This window comes from Macrobrachium rosenbergii, chromosome 12 (assembly GCF_040412425.1).
Source record: "Macrobrachium rosenbergii isolate ZJJX-2024 chromosome 12, ASM4041242v1, whole genome shotgun sequence".
NCBI lineage: Eukaryota > Metazoa > Arthropoda > Malacostraca > Decapoda > Palaemonidae > Macrobrachium > Macrobrachium rosenbergii.
In genome coordinates this window covers 41,676,362-41,685,409 of record NC_089752.1, presented here as the reverse complement: position 1 = coordinate 41,685,409, position 9,048 = coordinate 41,676,362, and the positions used below count along the sequence as shown (strand labels likewise).

The following is a 9,048-nucleotide window of genomic DNA, read 5'->3' as shown; positions in this document are numbered from 1 at the left end:
ACCTGTGGATAACTTCCTGACCCCTGACCGAAGTTATATAAGGGTCTCACTGAAGGAACGAGTGTGAGAGACATTGCTGAACGCGAGCGAGACACATCTCCCCCTTCGATTCCCACCTCCTTCAGAGAGCCATGCCCTACCACGTGGTCCTATCTTGTAGGGACCCTTAGTATTTTTACCAGTGAAGCCCTTAGCCCTCCGCCACCCTTACCCTTGCTGAAGCCACCTCTTCTACAAGGTAAAGTGATCTGTTGCAAAGGTTCTTCCAGGAAGTCAAACTGTTTTAATTCTCGTACTAAACTTCCTATTTCCATTTCTAAGTGCCAGTATTTCCATATCAACCTTGTCTTGTTAGGGGAATGGTACGTAAATTCCTGTGTTTAAATAATTTCATAAAATTGTGTGTTCAAGGTTTCTTGGCACCCTCTGTGCTCGCCTTGTCCTATGCATATTTTACTGCATCCTTACTGGCTTTTAATTCGTGAATCTCTCCGTTTACAGAGGGTTTGTTAGCCGTAGAAAACTCTCTTGACTGTGCCTTGTATCAGCATCATCACACCGACGGATATACCTTCAAATTTTCCCAGTTATAATTAACCTCCGAGGCCTTGCCTGCCTGATTAGTCCACTGCATCTTCTGATAGTTCATTTCACGTAAATACACGTAATTTTTAAACTTACCCTAACATATTTACTTACAAATACCTTGTGAGTAGAGCCCTCAGCTCAGATGCAGTTCCCCTTTTTTCCTTGTTTTTACGATTTTTTGAATCAACAGCAGTCAGATTTTATACGAAAATAGAGCTAAGTAACGACATCATTCATTTAGAGTCTATAACTGGCTCATGGTAAGCATTTCCCAGATTAAATCGTAATATATATACTGTGTATATGTATATATATATATATATATATATATATATATATATATATATATATATATATATATTATATATTATATATAAATAACCGCTTCCCCAAACATGAGGGTCGAAAATATAAGCAATACAGTGATCACTGGTACATGCTTTAAATACTTAATCGTGAATGGCTCCTTGTTCAGAAGACTCGCACAACTTTACCTGCTTTACTCACCTATACAGAAGGCTCATCAACAGGTCATTTAACCTTGTAGCCTTCACACACACACACTCTGCACTGTTCATCTCCGTATTAAGCACCTTCCGTATCAGTACTCTTACACGTCACCTAAATGTCTTTAGGGTCCCCTCTCCCCCTCTCTAAACACTTCCGAATCACAGCTTACCTACATTCTTTCAACGTGATCAAATCTTCTGAAGTCCCTGTGTTCCATCCTTTCCAGTATGCTCACGCCTGAACCATTTCTAGGCATATCCGCTCTTTCATTGCCTTCCCATGCCGCCTACGTAAAACATTAAATTCCAAACTGGAGATTCGGTTTTTTAGTATTTGTAAAGGAAAATTTTTGTGATGACTTTGTCTGTTCGTCCTTACTTTTTCTGTCCGCCCTCAGATCTTAAAAAACAACTGAGGCTAGAGGGCTGCAAATTGGTGTGTTGATCATCCACCCTCCAACCAATAAACATACCAAATTGCAGCCCACTAGCCTAAGTAGTTTTTATTCTATTTAATTTTAAAGTTAGCCATGATCGTACATCTGGCAACGCTATAGGACAGGCCACCACCAGGCCGTGGATGAAAGTTTCGTTGGTCGCGGCTCATACAGCATTATACGCTATACAGAAAACTCGATTGCGCCGAAGAAACTTCGGCTCATTTTTTTACTTGTTTTCATTTATTAGTATTTTATCATTCATACTTCACTTTCATAAAGGTGAGTTGGCCAAATTGTCCTTTTATACTTTAGTACCTTTGCTTCCAAAGTCATTTCAATTCAGTTCCCAACCTTTTGCATTTACTGTGGAACCTACCTTGCTTCACACGTATTTTTGACACTTCTTTCATCCTATCATCAGCTATTATTCCTTCTCCGAAATACCTAAATGAACACGCTGTTTCCATCTTCCTCCTTTCCATTTACTCTCGTAACTTCACTGTTTCTTGCATGTACCTTTAAACTTTATCCTCCTGCAAGCGCTTTTAAACTCTTCACTCGTTTCTGCCGTTTCTCTTCACTATCCATACTCAGTACTGTATCAACTGCATACATCAACCATTCTGTATTCCGTTCATATCCTATTGCGTTATCCCTCTTCACTGATTTCTTGCATCACGCCAAGCATCTATATATATAACAATAATATCCTAGTGGGTCTTGTTTGTCCTCCCCCGGGTGACATTAGGGGAGACATGACACAGCCACCCACCCCCTGCAAACTGGTTTGTCCGCCCCTGGTTGGGGTGGGGTGGGTCGGGAACGGGAGGGTAGGGGAGACAACAGTGCCAAGTTTCAGCGCACCAACAAGTTCGTTATTAAATATCACTGAATAAATCCTACCTTGCCTAAGCCCCTTGCAATTGCAAAATAGTCACTTTTCCTTTATCATATCTTATCATATGATAAGATATGTGAAATATCATTTTATCCCATTTGCTGCCGTATGATTTCAAGAAAGTTTTGTAATGCCGAAATATTCTTTTGTAGTCTGCAAGAAAACAAACACACATTCACAAAAAACATCGGAACAGGGGAGTGTTGGAGTGAGGGAACTAAATTGCCTGGGAAAATGAAAATACATTCCAACTTCTGCCATCTAGTTTAGGTGGTTCCCAATTCTCATTCCTTTCTGGTCTGCCCTCTGTTTTCCTTCACCTTTCGTATCCGCGTCGAATTCTTTGTTCCTTAAGTTAACTTGGATGAGGATACTCGTGTCAAGACTTTGTTGCCATTCACTTTTACGCTCTGGCTTCCCCTCGGACGTGGCGGTTTGTCACTTGCACGTTTCTTTCTTATCCTCCTAATTCCTTTTCCTCTTTTTCTCCCCTTCTTTCTTTCCATTTACCTCCTATCCTGCTTCAAGTAGTCTTTCATGAAATAATTTATGGTTTTGTTCCGTTTACCATATTATCTTCTCTTTCTCTCTTCCGCGATTTACTCCAGATCTGTTCGCCATTATTCAGTTGCTAATTACTTCTTGTTCGTTTTCATTGATTCGTGTTATGTATTGTATTTAATACATATTTGATATAGGCTTTTTTTGCACGTGTAATTAGCCGTGGGTCATGGTTTGTGATTGTATGTAACGGCTGGGTGTTAGTTGTTTATGAAGATTCTATTTAACTAAATGACTTGTGAGGAAGTCTCACCAGACCGGTTCTAAGATATCAGAGTAAATGCTTTGGACAGCAACAATGGTATCTCTCTCTCTCTCTCTCTCTCTCTCTCTCTCTCTCTCTCTCTCTCTCTCTCTCTCTCTCTCTCTCTCTTCAGAGAAGATATCATGTTTTGGATACAACTCGAGGCGAACACTTGTGATGTAAGATTCTTTATCATTATACTTACAATTTACATGCAACAGCGGAAGTGTTTTTAAACAAAAAATTGAGAGTTCCCCAATTCCAAATATCAATAATTGATATCAGGTATCTTTTCCATGGACTGTCCGAAGCAAGAAGCGAACGTCTATTTTTTTCATCTATATTTTTATTCCTTGGCATGCATACATGCATGCATTTTCCACAAATATATGAAATCCTGAAATATCTCCAATTACTTATGAATATTTTCCTTAAGCTATCCATGCCAGGCTTGGCTTTCTTCCTTCCACTTCCATAAGCAGAAATTCGATAAGGTATTTTCTGTGTTGATACATGAAATATAAATCCGTGTTTGTTCTTCTCAAGCACCAATATACCTGCAGTCTATGGAAAATTCTTTTATTATGATAATAGTTTATATTGCTCTCCAGTATAAATAGAAATTTTATCCAAAATTGGAAGCGAACGAAGATTTAATTCAGGGACGAATCGTCGCTGAAAGAGAAGTAGTCGTGGTTTTAATTTTCTGCAAAAGAAAACCATTGTGCCGGCTTTGTCTGTCCGTCCGCACTTTTTCCGTCCGCCCTCAGATCTTAAAAACTACTGAGGCTACAGGGCTGCAAATTGGTATGCTGATCATCCACCCTCCAGTCATCAAACATACCAAATTGCAGCCCTCTAACCTCAGTGGCTTTTATTTTATTTAAGGTTAAGTTGGCTATGATCGTACGTCTGGCAGCGATATAGGACAGGGCACCACTGGGCCGTGGTTAAAGTTTCTTGGGCAGCGGCTCATGCAGCATTATACCGAGAACACCGAAAGACACATCTGTTCTCGGCGACTTTGATTACACGTTGTAGCGGCTGTACAGAAAACTCGATTGCGCCGAAGAAACTTCGGCGCACTGTTTAGGCTACTTGTTTATGCATGTTGCCCCTTTCACTATTCGGAAATACGTATTGGTGGAGCGAAAACTTCAAATAAGACTGGACATTGATATGTATTCATGCAATGCAAAACCGATACAAATGAACCTTTTGTAGAGGCAGAATGCGTTACAAATTTTATTTGCCTACTCGTATTTTTTATTTGCCCACAGCACTTTTGACAGTTGTGCGGTGAGTTTCCCAGTGTGTAGGAGCAAAATATTACTGATACTTTCTAAATACACGTATATATATATATATATATATATATATATATATATATATATATATATATATATATATATATATATATTTATATATATATATATATATATATATATATATATATATATATATATATATATATATATATATATATATATATGTCACATTCTCTCATACATCATTATCTGTGCGAATAAAAGGAGATTGATAATAAAATAAAATTGCTTATGTAGATTTAAGGAAAGAATTAAGGCAAGGAAGGGAACTGCCTGTAGGGAGGTAATGGACGTTTGTATAACGTGAATAGGAGGTAATGGACGACCCAAAGCGGAAAACAGGAATCAGTAAGCAAGGAATACCTTATCAGGAAGGTCTCATGGAGATAATCTTCATGAATTGGCCATCAGATGGTGAGAGTAGCAGAGGCAACATTCCCTTTAGGGTTATGGGAGATAATAGCCCTTGCAGGACCAATTGGGGAAGGGAAGAGGTCAATGCCCACAGAGAGTGTCAAATAGGACTGCCAGGGGAAAGATATCCGTAATGGGGCTCCAAGGACCCAATGGCCTCCAAGGTGGCAGCTAAGAAGGAGCAATGCCTTTAAAAGGAGCAGTTTAGAGGGATTGTGGTCCCAAGAGGGGAGCTTGAAATGTCAACAGCAACAACAGCAGCAGCAGATAAATTTCAATAATGACATTTATTGTGCCAGCAACGAGGCAATTGCCAAAAACGTAAAAATTTGTTATTATATTCCAGCCAATAAGGCATACACGTGATTTTAGTGTATTATTCAAATATGTAATGACATTAAAAGTAAAGCTAACCTAACAGTGCAACTACTTAAAAATTGCCATCAAAGGGATATTCACAGAACTCTTTCAAGCAAGCTGCCTGCTGAGAAATGAGGTGTTCGCAATGTGATGCCGTTTATGCATTGATGCTTCCGTGTATAGTGTTTTTATCACGAACTACGTCATGAAAGTATGTAAGAAAAAACAAATTAGTTCTCGACTAAAGAGAGAAATATTAATGAATTTTACATTTTTTTTTAATATACTTTCAGATTTATCCTGGTTTTTAGTTTTCTGTAAAAGAAAAGTATTGAGATGGCTTTGTCTGTCCGTCCGCAGTTTTTCTATCCGTCCTGAGATCTTGGTATGTTGATCATCCACATAACCCCCCAATTATCAATATACCAAATTGCAGCCCTCTAGCCTCGGTAGTTTTTTTTATTTTATTTAAAGCTAAAGTTAGCCATGAGCGTGCGTCTAGCAACGCAACAACACAGGCCACCACGGCCTGCTGAGAGTTTCACGGGCCGCGGCTCATAAAGCATTATACCGAGACCACCGAAAGATAGATCTATTTTCGGTGGCCTTGATTATAGGCTGTACAGAAAACTCGATTGCGGCAAAGAAACTTCGGCACATTATTTACTTGTTTCTCTTCGATATGATTTGTTAAACTATCATGAAATAAGTTTGTTCTAGTATATTTGTGTTAGCGTGATAAATTACGTGTAATGATTCTACAAAAGGATATTCTATGAATCAGCTGGAATGTTATTTCAATGAATGAGTCCCTCCATTACAGAAGTACACGCTGAGGTCATCGGAGGCACAGGACGCTTCATCCAAAGCGGCTCCTCCCTCATTTATTGTATTCCCAGTATCAAATAATCTTTTGTTTACGAGTTACTGGGTACTGGTGCCGCTATCTCTTGATTTCGTTGAGAAATTATTTACCTATATAACCACTAGCGGACCCAGAAAAATTTCATGGGGAGACCACCAATTTTCATATTAAACATACATATACATATGTGTGTGTATATATATATATATATATATATATATATATATATATATATATATATATATATATATATATATATATATATATATATATATATATATATATATATTTCTATAATGATTTTATACTTTTTCCCATTTGTATATTTCTCATTTATGTTATTATTTAAATCTTCAATATTATTATTTTGTCATTGTTTTTCATGGGGGGGGGCACGTGCCCAGGTGACCCCCGCCCCCTGGATCCGCTAGTTTATATAACAAATGTGTGTATATGTAGCTAGAAAACAGTTAATAAATACATAAACGGTGAACATTCATTTTTTCTGCGTGTTAGTTCGTTTGTGAATGTTTGGAAGAAGAATAATTTAGCTTAACTGTTCCCAAGGTTTCTGATAAAAAATGGCTAAATTCCTTATACTACAACCATTAATATTAATTTTTTTTACATATGCAGAGAAACGCACTTTCTCGTTTATTGAACACTTTTGAAGCAACTTATCTCTTGAGATTCTGAGACATCATGACAACGAGTGATGGGAAATATTCGCTATGTTTGTACAAAAACAAAGGGAATGGTACATACATGGCTATCTCCTTTGGCTGTTTGTTATTAATTACATAGGAATATGAGTTCCATACAGCAAAATACGGGTTTATATGCTTAATTCCCTCTTGAATGCTAGATCAGGATTACTAAGAGATGGATAATTCGTAAAAATGAAAGGACTTGTCAACTGATGAGTGAACCTTAAATGCCGAATAGTCTGATACTGTAAAATGTAAATGAAAAGTACTAAGTGCAGCATATGCAGAACGCACAGAGATCTACAGTGATCGGTACAAGAATCGTAATAGTTTGTCTCTGCATTCCAGGTTAAGTATGAAGTGCTGGTGCGGCATATAAAATTAAAAACTCTAAAAATTTTAACAAATAGGAAGGATGTTAAATATTGTTAATGTTTAAATTGGAAAGTCGGCACAAATTGGATTGTCTCAAAAATGTATAAAAAGAAATAGTAATGCTTTTTCCACATGTGAAGTTCATCATGTAAAAAAACTAGAGGTAAGTGTGTGAATATAATGCTGATTAATATACAAAATTCAAGCTAATAGTCACTAACCAAGGAAAAACAGCGGTAATAATGATGACACTGAGCTAACTGCAATGTTACCCATAAGAGTTAGGAATTCCGTTTTCTTTCATAATTTTCCTTCACGCAAAATACTAATTTGTTTCTCCAGTCCAATTTCTCCCTCAGTGTCCAGTCAGACCATTTTGAGTAGTGTACGCTAGTGTCAGTGTCTTATTGTACAGCGTTGCGTGTGTGTGACCACCGAATACGTAGTCGACGGCCAATGTTGCTTTCTTAACCGTGTTTGCAAACATTAAACTTTTGTTAGCGAATCTTGGAAGATACAGAAGGCGAATTAAATATTGTTGCATAAATAGCACCGAAGTGGTGGACCCAGGCCACATAACACAATAGCGTAGGCTTTAATCGTCGGCAACTGAAGAAACCAACTAATATCGTAAGTGCAAAGTTTTTAATTTTTTCTTATTTTTATAATTATCACATGTTAAGGTTTAGGATAAGCCTTTCGTTTTTCGTTGCAACTTATTCCTTGAGGGATTTAAATATGCTAAATAGTCATATCGTGTGCACAAACTTATTCACGGATTAGCTTGGGATAGGAATATTGTAACTGCAACCTGACATAAATGCGAGAGTATTATTGTTGTTTTTAATGGCGACGATCGTATAGGACAGTGAGGCCCTCTGGATATCAGTGTTTAACTTAGAGTACAGTGGCGAAGTGGGCACGACGAGATTATTTCGCAGACGCGAGGAGAGGGAGATTTGCAGAATAGGGGAAATTACTAGGCTTAGTGTTTTCTTCGTGGCTATAAGGGGCTGTGTATATGTCGCTTATACATTATAAAGAATGAAATTTCAGTTGCAGTTGCCATTACACGTAGCATATTTTCTGCCAGCAACCTTTAGGCTTTAGCCCTAAATATACATTATGGCTGGCGACTGATTTTCAATAAGTATGGTAGCTTGTGTGTAGCACATTGACGGCATAATGGGAATGTTATTTAATAGTGATTTCTTCTCCCTACTCATGATAGAAATGTATAATTTTTTTTGAAACTTCCTTATATATTAAACACACAGTTTAAACGTAGATTTAAATGTATTGGGACTAACGTATACTAACATGGGAGTATATGGTTATAGGTGGGTTGTTATTCGTATTCCTTTAATTCTAACCAGACTTTTTAACATCTAATAATTTTAATGGAAAACATTTATAAGTGTATATATTAGCTGTTAGAGCCTCAACTGAGCGGAAACAAAAGCAAAAGAAAAGGAAATCCTCTTAAACTGATATATTCAAATACGAACCCATTGAAAAATGTCAAAAGGCACCCGGCGTTAGGAGGCAAATCGTGTATTACCGGCCCCCTTGCTGAAAGAGAGAGAGAGAGAGAGAGAGAGAGAGAGAGAGAGAGAGAGAGAGAGAGAGAGCAATGTGTTTACCTCTATAAATAACATTTCCGAGCCACAGGGGTCCAACTGAAGTAGCGATATGGTTGTGACTGTTGTATAGAAGTAAACTGTGAATGTCGGCAGTAACATGAAGAAAGCAAACACGT

The 9,048-nt window shown here is 37.6% G+C and overlaps 1 long non-coding RNA gene across 1 annotated transcript in view; it reads left to right on the top strand.

Moving 5' to 3' along the window:
* Window positions 1–7,657: 7,657 nt before the first annotated feature.
* Window positions 7,658–9,048, top strand: part of LOC136844222 (uncharacterized) — an 89,779-nt gene continuing 88,388 nt past the window's right edge. The window contains exon 1 of the long non-coding RNA XR_010854776.1: window positions 7,658–7,919. This is a non-coding gene — a long non-coding RNA (uncharacterized lncRNA). The remainder of the gene's footprint in view (window positions 7,920–9,048) is intronic.